We start from the raw sequence: 16,270 nt of genomic DNA, 5'->3' as shown, positions 1-16,270 counted from the left end.
CCGAGCTTTAGGGGCGGGGAAGGTAATTATTGCTCACCTGCAGGAGGGAGTGCATCGTGTGTTTGTCTGTGCACACGTGGATTTTCTGTCGATTATCCCCACCGTAAAGAGGGGCCCCTGCTGTGTGCGCGCTCTCACCCCCAACCCTTCATGAGGCCATGGAGAGCCCCCTGCCGGATGGCCAGTTCCTCCTCAGTCTGTGTGCTTGAGGGCTGAAGAAGGCTGCCATTGTTGGGCTCATGGCTAGCACCAACTGTAAAGTGGCAGCGTCGCTCTTCAAGCAATTCCTCGCCCTGTCCCTGGCTCAGAAGCCCAGCAGCCAGCGATCCCTGCTGAGACTGCCCCGGCTGCAGGAGCGGGGCCTAAGGGAGAGCAGGGTTGTGCAGAAATGCGTGCCTTTGCAGGCAGCCGCGGACTCCCGCCTTCACCCTGTGACTTTCCTCTTCCAGGACTCCATGAGCGACAGCCTGAAAGTTTGTTACAAGTACCTGAACGAGACCAGCAAGAGCTTTGCAGCGGTGATCCAGGCGCTAGACGGCGAGCTGCGGTAAGCACTGTATGGCTGCCTACACTGTTTAAGAGATTTAATTTAAAATGCGGGTGTCTGTGCGAGTTATATGTACTTAGGGTGTGTGAGGTGCAACTCTTGTTTAACAGTTGCTGCAGTACTTTTTAAGAACGTGGTATTGTTGTGGAACATTGAATCATACTAAGGGGCCGATTCCGATCCGGGTCGGAAGGGCACCGAACGCGATCCGGCCGGAAAAACTACAAGCTGTACGCGTGTTTTCCACCCGACTCGTACAGCCGTACGAGCAAGCAAGTACGATGCGAGCTACGTACGTCTCGGCCGTAAGCTACCCGTGGTGTGCAATGGATGCGATTTACGACCGAGCCAGTACGATGCACGCGTTGGACAGCCGGAGTGTCCGGCTCGCAAAACGTCCGGGAAGTTGCCTTTGGGGGTCCGCGTCAGACCCCCTGTCACCTGCAGCCCTACGACTCAGACACAGGGGGAGACCCAAGGGTACCCCCAACACAGGCATGTACGGTGCGGATGGCACCGACACGTACCCACTGTAGGGGTCGACCTTGTGCGAGACGTACCCATTCAGTCAAAGGGAGCCAATGTACGAGTCGTACGACCGGCTCCCATTGACTTCTATGGGAGTACGACCGAACGGAATCCGGCACCATACGGCCACATCGTACTCGCTCGGTCGGACTGCAGGCCTCCGGCTCAGTTGGAAAACACACCGGATCCGGCTCGGTCGGAGAGCTTTCCGACCCGGACCGGAATCGGCCCCTAAGTAGCAAGTGACTCATATCCAGGCGTGACTAGAACCAAATGTTTATGTCGATATTAGAAAGTACGTTTGTTTTGTTGCAATATTTTTTTATATCTAAAGACATAGATAAGTATGTCACTGTTTAGGACTTTAAGCGTAAATTAATTAGTTATTCTTATTATATTTAGAGTTTTATAAAGCGTGAACATGACCCTTGGGTGTCAGAGCGGTGTACATAAACATGTACAGACATTAAGGGGTCTAGTAAAATGTTGGGCGTAATTGCTACCGCCCGCATGGCGGTGGTGATCTGCCTGACATTATCTACCGCCCGCCTCCCATTTCCCCCCTCCACATTATGATGGTGGGGGTACCGCGGCGGAAGGGAAGACCGTCCGCCGCTTCTCCGCCCAGTTGACGGGTCGACCGGGCGGAAAAGGGTTGAATATGATGGCGGTGTCTGCTAGACATATTACAATGCATGCGGGAAGCAGCTGCCATGGAAAGGTATGCATTTTTCACAGTTGGGGACCCGTTGCGGGCCCCCAGGATGTTGTCTGCCACGGTGCCTGCCACGTTGTGCATACAAATGCACAAATGCCTTTTTTGCATTGCGGCGGGTACTGTTGACAGCACCGCCCGCCGCAATGTAAAAAATGTGGTAGGCGGACGCATCCTAATTGTTTATCCAGGACCGCCGCACACATAGCGGGCAGTCCTATTTCATGATGCGATGCACACCGCCATTGTAATAGACCCCTAAATATCGGCTTTTGCAAGTGAATGCATTCCAAAATATTCAAAATTACTGTATATAAGATATCGGCATCTGGGAGAAGATATTTAACCCCCGTCATCCCATATGCGGCATGGAGTTAAATGACAGATGTACGAATGCTGGAGTAGCATAGTTTCCTTGGGGGAAGTGGGGGTCGGGGAGGATGGTGGCAGACGCATCTAAGAGGAATACCTCTATAGTGCAATCTATGTTCCTGACTAAACAGTAGTGTAATTTGTGTATAATCTTCATTTATTTATTGCAGTCCCAAGGTATTTGATAGAAATAAGAGTTGGCCAATCCACATCAGGGACATTCATTCCTAGCATTCCTCACAAGCTACTGAAGTGCTTTCAGTAGTAGTGTAGCATGTTACGCTCTGCATTATGCCATACTATCATAACAGTCTTTAGTCTTAGTATGGACTGCAACCATGTTACCGACTGACTGCAGTTCAGATTATGAAGTACAGGATACACTGCAGTCTAAGTGCTGGAGTACCGCTGCATCTTCAATGCACCATATGCAGGTACATTACGTAAAATATCATGAGCACCGGATACACCACAGTGTAAAGGGAGGAGTATCACTGTATATTCATTCAGTGCCAATTCACTATATGCAGGTGCATTACTTGGAAGCCACATTTGGATATGCATGTCATCATCACAAAGGGAAATGAATTGCACAGGTAGAGCAACCATGGGGAAGGAAAAATCACCTGCATGTCTGACATGTTAACAATGCCTGGATAGTTTAAGCTTGCAATAATGCACTTTAGCAGCAGGAAAACTATTCATTACATGTACCTACACACTTTGGGGGATGAAAGTAGTCAGTGAGAATGCTTGCCACTGTTGTACACACTGCTAGTACTGCTAGTCAGACAACATGCACAATTAGGAAGGCAGTGGACTGCACACTCACCTGCTCCCCTGGTTTCCCATACAGCTTGCTGTACTGTGGAAGGAGCCCGTCCAGTAGGGTCAGGTTCTCCTCCTCACTGAAGGCTGGGGCCCTCTCCAGAGTATGTGCCATAGCAGTAGCCAGAGGATGCAGAGACAGCAGCAGTGGTAGCAGGGATGTTGTCCAGTAGCATGTAGTGCAAGCAAGTGAGCTCCCTGGGGGGAAGCCAGCCTTATATTGTGCTGCAGAGGCAGACTCTGTGCCATGTGTCCCAAGTGATAAGTCCAACACGGTTGCATTCTATGAATCTGGCCAATCCATGGAAATGTACGACTCGTACACGTCTTCCGCATCGTTCAAATCTTCACCTTCATATAACCCTAGTAATTGCAACATTGTTGTAGGCATCCAACTGAATTTCCAGCGCACAACTCGTACAAGTTTTGAATCTGCATCTGTCTCCATGACAGTCCAGAGCCAATGGGTGCGCCCGGCTCAGTCAACTGACTGTACAACGCGTAGATTGAAAATACACATGCACCCGTCTCCATACGATTCTATGGGCAAGGCGTACGCCGGTCTCGGACTATGCCTGCCCGACGCCTATGCATGATAGTCATCCGCGTCGGGCCTAATTGCAGTCAATGGCAAAGCGTACTCACGACTCGGTCCTGAACTGTGCAATGCGTACGCATTGTCACCTGCGTCTGGCCTCATTGCAGTCAATGGCAAAGCGTACGCACGGCTCGGTCCTGAACTGTGCAATGCGTACCCATTGTCACCCGCGTCGGACCTCATTGCAGTCAATGGCAAAGCGTACGCACGGCTCGCCCCTGAACTGTGCAATGCATACGCATTGTCACCCACGTCATTGGTGTGACTATTTGACGGCTTCAACACACAATTACTTGCCAGGGACTCAGGTGCACACCTACCACACTACAGCATTGGCCACGCAGTGTCCCATGGCATGTAAGGCTGTATTCCCTGTGTGTTGGGGGGGCAACATTTGGTTTGTTGTGTGGCACTTTTGTGCAGCCACTCCCAGGCTGTGCATGTGTTCATGGGGACAGAATCCTTTGTGTGTTGTGCACATTACCACTGTGATGTACAACTGTACAGTTATGGGCATGAGTCATGGACACAGTTGCAGGTTGGATATGTTTAGGACATGTCACATACACCCTGAGTCCTGGGGGTGATGGCATGTACGTCACAGTGAGACCTGTAGCCACAATTCTGATGTACACCCACAGTCTATGTGCATGTTGTGTCTCAGATGTGACTGATCAAATGTGCCCAATGGGAGATTGTCTCCACATCCATGTGGTTTGTGCATCAACATTGATGTTGTGTGTTTGTCTAAGAGACGTCCATGTAGTACCTGCAGAGACAACAGTGGCAACTACCTGTGGGACTCACGGTTGCCTTGTGGCGTGTACATGATACGCCATGTCATGCCAGTGTTGATGTGGCAATACAGGGACTCTGGGTATCTGCATGGCAAAGATCTGTGATGCCTGGGAGACATCAGGCCTCACTTGTCACTGTGGTGTGTGTTTGTAACATCACAGCAGTACATAGGTAGGGTGACACAGCCCAATGATTGGCCATTGCACTACATGGGACTTATGTGGACTTGAGATGTGAGGTGATGGGCATGTAGGTGACATATGTGTCCATGCCCAACAGCACACACCTCAGTACATTGTGTATTGGCATGATGTATCATGTGATATTTTGCTTGGTCATAGCCACATGGGTGGATGAACCGACAATCGTCCTTTGTGCATCTCTGTTCTGCAGGGCACCAGCTGTCCATAGACCGTTCCCAGACCTTGAGACCATGCAGGAACGCGACTGCATCCGACGGTACCGCTTCACCAGGCCACTGATTGAGGAGTTGGCGGAGCAGTTGGCGCCACATCTGCTACCTGGCCGGACATACCCTAGAGCACTGACCCCAGAGGTGAAGGTGATGGCAGCCCTGCACTTCTTTGCTACTGGTACCTTCCAGTACACTGTAGCTACTGCTGGTGGTATGTCGCAAACTATGTCTAGTCATGTGCTACGTGATGTCTTGGAGGGGATGTTGCATTTCCTTGACCTGTACATCAAGTTCCCTAGCCCAGGTCAACTCCCTGAAATAAAGGATGCCTTTTATACACTGGGGAGGATGCCGAACGTCATCGGATCTATTGATGGTACACATGTGGTCCTGATACCACCACAGGCACATGAGCAGGCATACCGGAACAGGAAACATTTCCACTCCATCAATGCTCTGGTGGTATGTCTTGCAGACATGTGTATCACACATGTGTGTGCACGTTTCCCCGGTTCTGCGCACGATGCCTACATCATGAGGAGGAGTCGCATTGCAACGCTGATGTCACAGACGCCAGACCAGCGTGCCTGGCTTGTCGGTGTGTACTGACTGTTTACCATTGTGTGTGTTTGACAATGTTGTATTCCGCCCTCCTTCAAAACTCTGCTAATTGTTCAAGTGTTTGTGTGTAGGTGACTCCGGATACCCCAACATGCCGTGGTTGCTGACACCCCTCAGGAACCCTGTGACACCAGCCGAGATGCGCTACAATGAGGCACATGGTCGGAGCAGGAGGTTGATTGAGCGGACATTTGGTCTCCTGAAAGCCGCTTCCGCTGCCTGGACAAGACCGGAGGGGCCCTCCCATATGAGCCTGCAAAGGTATGCAAAATTATCCTTGTATGCTGCATGCTACGCAACATGGCAGTGCTGAAGAAGTTGCCTCTCATCCAGGATGACGATGACCTACCTCCGCCACCTGTGGATGATCCAGGACTGGGCCACGATGCCAGTGAAGAGGGTGACGTCTGCACACAGCTCATCAACACCTTCTTCACATGAATGTGAGTTTACAGGGTTGTTATGTCAATGTATGGAGTTAGCCTGAAATGTGTTGGGGCTGCTCTGTTGCTGTTTGAGTGTGTCTGTGTGCCGCTTGACTGGATGCGTGCAGTGATGTGTCCATTCAGGTGGTCTGTACTCCACAATAGTGTAGAACTGCTAACTTGTTTCTGTGTAGGTTTCTTGTGACTTGTTTTGTGCATGTGTATTGCATTTCTCTCCTGTTCTGCTGTGCTTTTGATTGTGTCTTGTGTCTGTCCTTCCCAGGGTACTTTTCCTCTTGTTTGGTCAACACTGACCCCCAACACCCAGAATCCAACACCAGTGTGGGAGTTGTCAATTCCCATCAAGTGATGTGCCACACACCCCTGGACTTCAATTTTCAGACACTTTGTGACCGTGTGTCCACTGTAACGTACAAATACCTTGCAACTATTTTGGAATAAACATGTTGCTGATGTGTAATGAACCTGTGCTATGCTTTGTTAGGTGCGTTGTCTGTCTTCCCACATCTGAGTGACATTTGCTTACCTCACCTGTGGACTTGTTACCACTGACTGTGGATAGGTGTTGTGTCTGTGCATACCAATGTAATTCAGGTCAACATCATTGTGTGCGATGAGTTACATGGACATGGTGAGTATGTGTTGTGGTGCCATAGTGGTGTGTCTCCCTCACATGTGTCACATCACCATGACTCACATAGCGGTGGTCACATTGTTGTAGTATTTGGCATGCACTGTGTTGTTTAGCAGATCAACATCTCCATGACACATGACAAGTTGGAATCACAACAGAGACAAGTATGGTGTACTGGTGAGTTTATTTACAAACATGTGTGAGGATAGTGCACAGGATGGTGGGTGCTGTACATTGGGTTTTGAATCCAAAGTTCACAGTAGAGTTGGAAGTGTTGGTAGCTGCAATGTCCAGAGTAAAGTCCACAGTCATCTGCTACATTGGACCAACATGAACCCTCCATGTCATGTAGGCGAGTTGTGTCAGATACGACAAGGTGAACGGGTTGCGCACAAAGAACATTGTCCAGAACAGGTTTAGAGGCCCTGGGGGATGTGCAGGGACATCTGCGTCTCACATGTCCTTCTTCAGATGACCCCTCTTCTTCTTGGGGGGGGATCCTCAGGTGCAGGCCTCTGCGGGGCAGGGGACTCTCCGCCAGAGTCATCCTCCCTCCCTGTGGCACTTGCAGATGGTGTGGCAACAGATGTTGTGGTCACCCAGGGAGGTGTGGACATGTATGGGCTGATCTGACGGAGGCATTGGAGTATGTCCCGATGCACCGCAGTAAGTGCATCCCACTTTGCTTCCATGCGGGCATGGTGGGCAGCCTGCTCCTGTTGAATGTCCTTGAGGATCCCCACTACCTGGCCAAATCCTCCGGTGCTATCCTGGTACGCATCTATGAGGCGTGCCAGTTGGGGGTCATCATGCAGTCCAGACCCCTGTGCAAGGCACGCCCTCTGCCTCCCACCCCTCCCAGCACCCCTATCCACACGGGCAAGACCAGCGGCGGCATGCACAGGTGACACTGGCACCCCTTGGGTGGTGTTGCTGGTGGTGTTGTCTGTAGCTTCCTGGGGGTCCTGTGTCCCTGTGCTGTCGGTGTTCTGTGGCCTTGGTCTATCTGTGTTGGCGGGGGTGCCCTGTCTGTTTCCAGATGCTGGTGGCGTGGGTACAGGGGTACAGATGTTGGTGCTGCATGATGACTCACACCGGAGGTGCCAGGTTGTTCGTCATCATCCAAAGAGGACAGAGACAGATTCAAACCAGAGAGCTGAGGGTCCACCAGAGTCTGGGACCGGGACTCCTCTTCATTTGGTGCTGTGTCCCCATTACCAACTGTGTTTGGCATCAATGGTTCACAAACATGACATTTTCTACTGTACGTCCGGATGCCTGCCTGTAAACTGCTTTGTCCAGGGTTGCCACGGATAGAGATTGATATTGTTGTAGCACATTGCCCAGCCAAAATGAAACATTTCAATGTGCATGTCGAAATGTGTGCATCCCCATCTCATGTATAGATTTGTCTGTACATTACCATTACTACTCAAGGGCCATCACGTTGCTGACACAGGTGTGTCATCCCTGTACACATGTGAGCTTTAACAAGGACATACGTGCTATTCCACTGAGGATATGTTGTACTATTGGGGCATGTGTGGTAGCAGATTTTGCTAGTCTTTGTGTGCCACATTGGTGTATTGGTACGACATGGTCACAGTCCGGTATGCCTGTGATCTCTTTTGAGCAAGTGTTTTTTTACAGTGTTCCTAGTTCCCCTCTCATTTCATACAAGTGATGATGTCACCATCATTAATGAGTCTGGTGCTGAGTTTTGTAGGTGCATGCATATGTGATTTGACTTGTCAATGTGCTCCATGGTGACATGGATTGGGCAAGATAGCACTCTGTATTTTCAATGCTCAGGACAGTTAGGGCCGGTGGTGTGTGTGTTGCAGTGTTGCTGCTGTGAGTAGCCTGTTTCCTCCAATGCAGTCCAGGTTAGACCTTGTGTTTACAGTGTCTATGTCAGTGAGTGGTGTGTTGTGTGAAGGATGCATATGTTTCAGCACGATGTAGGAGTGGAATGTAGCTCACAACAGCACCGAGTGTGAATGAGACCATGCTATGGTGTCGGCTATATTGGTGTGTCCAGTCCATTCACTGTCAGATGTCCCCTGTCAATGATGTATATGTGAGTTCCTGTGTGTTTTGTGCAATGTACCACATATGGCTCTCCACACTTGTCATCTGCAAGTCACACCTCCCCAGCCCGGACAGGGGGCACCCCTGGACACTGCATCCCCAGACAATGAGTTTGAACATATGGTTGCAATGGCTGTGTGTGCGACCAGGTTTTGTTTGGCCAGTGCACATGTGTGATTGTCAGCCACATCATTTCTCAGGCCCAGTGTCAGACATCTTGTCAGTCCATTCCCACTCCCTGTGAGGCGGGCATGGTTCAGTGTGAGCCTAATGGGCCATGTGGGTGGGTGGGGATTGTCTGTGACTGCAACTCCCATCATGCTTTTGGCTACACCCCCTTCCCAGCATGCCCATACGTCCTTCCTCTTGACTCTGCTTCCCTGTGAGGGGGTGTGACAGCAATGGCAAGATGGCTCACTGTGCAGTCCTGGTGTTTGTTGGTGCCCAGTTCCCAGCATGGCCTTGTGCTCCCCACAACAGAGCCCAGTGTCAGACATCCTGTCAGTCCATTCCCACTTCCTGTGAGGCGAGCATGGTTCAGTGTGAGCTTGCTGGGCCATGTGGGTGGGTGGGGATTGTCTGTGACTGCAACTCCCGTCATGCTCTTGGCTATTCCCCCCTTTCCAGCATGCCCATACTTCCTTCCTCTTGACTCTGCTTCCCTGTGAGGGTGTGTGACAGCAACGGCAAGATGGCTGACTGTGCAGTCCTGGTGTTTGTTGGTGCCCAGTTCCAAGCATGGCCTTGTGCTCCCCACAACAGAGCCCAGTGTCAGACATCCTGTCAGTCCATTCCCACTCCCTGTGATGCGAGCATGGTTCAGTGTGAGCTTGATGGGCCATGTGGGTGGGTGGGGATTGTCTGTGACTGCAACGCCCATCATGCTCTTGGCTACACCCCCTTCCCAGCATGCCCATACTTCCTTCCTCTTGACTCTGCTTCCCTGTGAGGGGGTGTGACAGCAATGGCAAGATGGCTGACTGCGCAGTCCTGGTGTTTGTTGGTGCCCAGTTCCCAGCATGGCCTTGTGCTCCCCACAACAGAGCTCAGTGTCAGACATCCCGTCAGTCCATTCCCACTCCCGGTGAGGCGGGCATGGTTCAGTGTGAGCCTAATGGGCCATGTGGGTGGGTGGGGATTGTCTGTGACTGCAACTCCCATCATGCTCTTGGCTACACCCCCTTCCCAGCATGCCCATACTTCCTTCCTCTTGACTCTGCTTCCCTGTGAGGGGGTGTGACAGCAATGGCAAGATGGCTGACTGTGAAGTCCTTGTGTTTGTTTGGCTACAAGTCCAAAGAGAGCCCCTGTGCTTCACACAGCAGCACCCAGTATGGTGTATCTTTGGCTGATATTTCACTACGGTGTGAGTCAATGCATTCTACCCAGTGAGTTGTGTGGAGTTTGTGTTGAGGGGTGTGTGTGTCTCCACATGCTGGTAAGTATGGTCAGAGCTGTCAGTTCTCCTTCCCACCCAGCCAGACATCCCACCATGAAACGTGCTTCCATTGGAGGACGTGAAAGTTGTCTTTCAGGATGTCAGTCAGTGGTGTCCTGCTTCTGATTGGCGCACAAGCCCTCCCAGGGCCTTGTGCTCCCCACAGCATGACCCAGTGTCAGCCATCTTGTCAGTCATTTTCCATTCCTTGTGATGTGGGCATGGTTCAGAGAGGTCTTGATGGGCCAATTGGGAGGGGGAGCATTATCAGTGACTACAAACCCCATCATGGTTTTGGATACACTCACTTCACCTGCATACCCACTATTCCTTCCTGTCAGTCAGCTGCACTGTGAGGTAGTGTGTTTGTGGTGGCAAACTGTCTGACAGTGTTTATTTGGCTTTGTGCCACTGCACTTTGTAGGTTAGTACATGTCATGACACAGTTCCAAGTCACTATGAGATGGCAGGTATTGTGTTTGTCTGACTAGCATACACATCTTGGGATGATTATCTATTGGTTACTGTGGCTTTGCTAACAGTGCATGGTTTCACTGTCCCCTTGCCACACAATATTGAGTATGTTGTTTGTGTACTCACCAGGCTCTGGTATGTCTGCTAGACCATGGACGCTCTCTGGTGGTAGGATGCCCCGCATCTTCTCCTCCCAGGTCCTGAAGTAGACTGGTTTGGCAGGAGGGCCACTGCCAGTGCGCTGACTCAAGGCATGCTCTTTCTCGATGAGTTTCTTGACCCTCCTACGCACGTCATACCACCTGTTCTGGATATCGTTCTTTGTGCGCAACGTTGGTGCTTGTGCGTTCACCTTGTCCACAATCCTCGCCCACATCTTTGTTTTCTGTAACATGGGGGTCCTTTGGACCAATGTACCAAACAAATGTGGCTCTACTCTGATGACCTCTTCTACCAGCACTTCTAACTCATCATCTGTGAACTTTGGATTCTTCTTTGGGGGCATGGTGATGGGTGGTGGTGGTGAGTGATGTGTGTGTGAGGGTGCAAGTGAGGGTGGGTTAGTGTTGGTTTTGCTAGCAGTATGTGTGTGTGCTTTTGGTGAGGTGCTAATGGTGTGAAAGTTGTGTGATGGGTGAGTTGTGAGTGTGTCTGTGGTTGCTGTGTGATGGTGTTTTCTACTGGCTGTTGTCTCCTATTTGCAAAGGATCATGGTAGTGATTGATGTCCTTTATATAGGTGGAGTTGTGGGTGTGTCTTTGTTCCAGTTTTAAAAAAAATATTTATTGGCTTTGTCATTTCTTGTTTGGTCCTTTTTTGTATTTTTTCCTTTGGGTTTTCTAGGCATGAAGGAGACGTTCTTCTGACCGAGACGGACGCTGATGTTGGCTCATGCGAGCTTCTCCGGCTTGTTCATGCTGACTTTCTTCTGTGTTTCATACGCGTCGGGCGCGGAGATCTCTATTGCTTGAGGTCCCTGTTTTCTATGCGTGTCGGTCATGCGGCTTGGGCTCCGTGCGAGTTGGTCTGGGTTTACACACATTGCATCGTACTGCGCAGATCGGACATTGCGGGTACGTGTCGGTCGGGTTCATTCCTGGTACGTGTCGGTTGGTGCAACTCGCGTCGGTTTCCCGGCTGAATCACTGTTTTCCCTACGGCTCGGTCTTACGGCTTATATTCCGTACGTGTCGGTTGTAATTCACACGCGTTGCATCGTACTGCACGGGTCGTACGGCGCCGGTCCGTGTCGGTCGGTCTCCGTTACGGGTCCGTGTCGGTCGGTTCGTTTTGCGGCCGGAATCGGAATCGTCCCCTTACAGTGAAAAAGTCAGTGCAACCCATTTGATTTGAAACAAGCACAACCACTGGCAGAATTCGCTTTCTTTCATACTTTCTTTCTTTTTTTCTTTCTTTCTTTCTTCAGTTTTGAATATCGCAAATGAGGCCCGCTAGGGGAATGAAGCACTTTACATAAAGACACAAGGAACAACAAAGATGGGATTTAGACATTTGATCATTTACAACAGAATGTATATTAGCAATAATTTGAAAATAAATATGTGATAACCGAAGATGGAGTAGAACAATACAACCACTACATAATTAAAGAGGGTAGTCTAACAAGAAGGCCTTGTCGAGTGGACAACCAAAAGGTAAGGGAATCATCAAGGTGGCATAATCCAAGCAAAAAAGGCATCTCAAATTCGTCACTAAGGCCCTGATTACGAGTGCTCCTAATATTCAGACCCAAGCTTTAACACCTGTTTATGCATGAGTCAGAATTACGAGTTTGAAGGTATTTAACACGGTGCAGGGACAGAATATTGAGTACAAAATATCAAGTTGCACAAATATCGAGTCATTAATATCGTCAGCAAGAATATCATGGTCAAGAATATCGACCTAAGGTAAGAAATATCATTTTTTTAAATATCAAAGTGTTAAATATAGTTTGCAAAAATATAGTCGTTAAAAATATAGTTTTTATTATTGTTATTTATTTTAGTATTATTTGTATATGTATGTGATGTATGTTTTTTTTAAAGATTTGTTTGTATTTTTAATATATGTGTTACATTTTTAGTAGTTATTAAAAAAAAGCTAATTTGAATTTTGCGCTTTTAGTCCCGTAGCGGGTAGTGGGTTTATAGGGGAATAGGGTGGGAAGAAATGTAATTATATTAAATGTATGAATTTTTTTTTATTTTTTTTTTGCATTTTTAGTTCTGTAGCTGGTTGTGGGTTTATAGTGGAATAGGGTGGGACGTAATTTATAATATTTAATTTATTGATTAATTTTTATTTGTTAATATTTGTTTAATTGAGATGTTATAGTGTAAATTAATTTATTATTAATTAGTTAATAATTGGGTTTTAAAAAACTTTCATTTAATTAATTGGTAATTGATTACGGTAATTGTGTAATGAATTTTAGGTGTGTGTTGCGGTGTTTATATGCGTAAATGGTGAGAAGAAATGTATTTTAAATGTTTTAATTAATAATTGGTTGTTAATTAATTTTAATTAATTAATTTTAATTAATTTTGGTAATTGTGTGATTAATTATATTTGTGTGTGGTAGTTTGTATAGGTGTAAAGGGTGGGAAGGGTGGAAGGTCAATTATTTGTAACTGATGAATTAATAATTCGTTGATAAATATTTTAATTAATTATTGGTAATTAATTATTGTAATTGTGTAATTAATTTTATGTGTGTGTTGTGGTGTTTATAGGAGTAAAGGGTGGGGAGTAATTTGTGTTTAATTAATTAATATATAGTTGTTAATTAATGTTAATTATTTGATATTTATTTTGGATAAATGTTTATTTTTTTGTGTTTTGTTTTTACTTTTAAAGGGGTAAAGGGTGGGTATTAAATAAAATACTGTTATTCAATTATTAGTTTTTAATAGTAATAGTTTTTCTGAAAAAAATATTGTATAGTTGTGTTTTATTATTTTATAGGTTAATTTAGGTGTTTGTTGTTGATATTAGAGTGTTAAAGATTGTGTACTCAATTAGGTTTATTTTTATAATTTTTATTAATAAGATGTTTTTTTATTTATGATTAATTATGTTTATTATGGAAATAAATGTAATTAAAAATGTTGAAGTGTTTTGTTATTGGTGTGGTGTTATAGGGTATAGAATTAAATAGACACATTTATGTTTTAAATATGTGTTTTGTTTTTTAATATTTGCTACTTTTAAATAATTATTGTTTATAAATGTATTTATTAATTCATTTTATATATTATTAATATTATAATATGTGCTCTTTTTATATGTTTAATAGATTTACATTATTATATTTTGTATATTTTTTTAATGTTTTTTTTAATTTTTAATTTTTGTTTAGTATCATTAGTAATCTTTGCTTCTCTACTGTCCAACATTTTCACTAATGTTGCACTCACTGGAGTGGGAATAGCACGTTTTTACCTCTTCGCTATTCAGCACTTTACCTACTGTTGCATTCACTGGAGTGGAAATAGTAATATTTGCCCCTCTGCTATCCAACACTTTCCCTACTGTTGCACTCTTTGGAGTGGGAATAGTACATTTAATTCCTCCACTATCCAACACTTAACCTACTTTTGCACTCACTGGTGTGGCAATAGTAATTTTTACCCCTCCGCTATCCAACACTTTGCCTATTGTTGCACTCTTTGGAGTGGGAATATTAATTTCTACCCCTCCGCTATCCAACACTTTCCCTACTATTGCACTCTGTGCAATGGGAATAGTAATTTTTTACCCTCCGCTATCCAACACTTTCCCTACTGTTGCTATCACTGAAGTGGGAATAGAAATTTTACCCCTCCTTGAGTTGGAATTGTAAATGTAATTATTCCGCTGTCCAACACTTTCCCTATTGTTGCCCTTATTGTATTGGTAAATGTTAGTGTACACTTTTTTTAATCGTTTCATGTTTCATTTGTTATAAAAAAATAATTATTATTGATATATATATATTTAATTTTAAATAATTTTAAAGTTTTAATATTAAATAAAGATAATAGTTAATAAATAATTTGTAAGTAAAAATATGTATATGTATAAATTATTATGTTTGTGTGTATATATTTTTTTTAAATTAAGTTTATTTGTAAAATTTAGTTAAAATTTATATTAAGTTTCATTAATTTTGTTAAAAATTATATTATCAGAAGATTCCCGGTTCGACTCCTGGCTGGCTCGCTGCCGGGCCTTACATTTTAATCTCACCCGCATAAAATATACACTAGAATAGATATGATTTTCATAAACAGTAGGGCTCTTGAAAATGCATATATTGACATATGCCCTAAAATAACATCTGATCACGATCCAGTTATGCTGACAATACAACATCAATCTGGGAACAAAGGTGTAGAGCGAGGATTTACATTCCCTAGACATCTTCTTGGTAACCCAGAGTATGTGAGACATATGCAAGGAACACTGGGAGAATACGTTGAAAAGAACTTAGGCACGGCACCTAATGCGATAGTTTGGGACTGTATGAAGTCTTTTGTAAGGGGGGGTCACATTGTAATACATTGTAAAGCAGGATCGTCTGGGGCTACGCCAATGGGAACAGGAGCATAGGGTCTATTTAGATTTGGAACAAAAACATGCTACTGCTATTGCTATGAAAGATCCTGGCGAACATCAGGTATATCAGTTGGTTAATGAAGCAAGAGCTAAACTCAAAAGAAATATGAGGGACAAAGTTGCAACACTTACCATAAAGTTCAAGTCTAAACAGTATGGTGCCGATTACGATCCGCTCTTTTTACCGTACGAATCGTACAAGTGCCGTACGAACTGGCAATCACGATTCGCATGGTAAAAAGTCCATACGAACCGCATTGGGAATCATTCCCCACACGTCCTCGGGTCGGAAAATGTGTCCGACACGTCCTCGTACGATTTACCGTACAAATGTGAAAGGTGAAGTCCGACCGAGGAATCACGATCCATCCCGTGCGTCCGAGGTCACAACCGTATGGAAAAAACACCGTCCGCACCGAACTCCCATAGCAACCATGGAGACGTGCCCGCATACGCGCCGACCCCCCCCAGCCCCCGTACGTATGCGCTGACCCCCCCCCAGCCCCCGTACGTACGTGCCCACCCCCCCCAGCCCCCGTACGTACGCGCCGAACCCCCTGTATGTACACACGTGTATGTGTCGAACCCCCCGTGTACGTTCGAGTCGAACCCCCGTGTACGTTCGAGTCGTACCCCCACCCGTGTATGTACACCCGTTTACGTTCGAGTCGTACCCCCACCCGTGTACGTTCGAGTCGAACCCCCCGTGTACGTTCGAGTCGAACCCCCCGTGTACGTTCGAATCGAACCCCCCCGTGTACGTTCGAGTCGAACCCCCCGTGTACGTTCGAGTCGTACCCCCACCCGTGTACGTTCGAGTCGAACCCCCCGTGTACGTTCAAGTCGAACCCCCGTGTACGTTCGAGTCGAACCCCCGTGTACGTTCGAGTCGTACCCCCACCCGTGTATGTACACCCGTGTACGTTCGAGTCGTACCCCCACCCGTGAACGTTCGAGTCGAACCCCCCGTGTACGTTCGAGTCGAACCCCCCCGTGTACGTTCGAGTCGTACCCCCACCGTGTACGTTCGAGTCGAACCCCCCCGTGTACGTTCGAGTCGAACCCCCCGTGTACGTTCGAGTCGAACCCCCCGTGTACGTTCGAGTCGAACCCCCCGTGTATGTACACCCGTGCTGGGGGTATGCACCGTACATACACGGGTGGGG

Source organism: Triturus cristatus, chromosome 7 (assembly GCF_964204655.1).
Source record: "Triturus cristatus chromosome 7, aTriCri1.1, whole genome shotgun sequence".
NCBI classification, from domain to species: domain Eukaryota; kingdom Metazoa; phylum Chordata; class Amphibia; order Caudata; family Salamandridae; genus Triturus; species Triturus cristatus.
The sequence above is the reverse complement of the archived record's forward strand: the minus strand, read 5'-3'. Positions refer to the sequence as shown.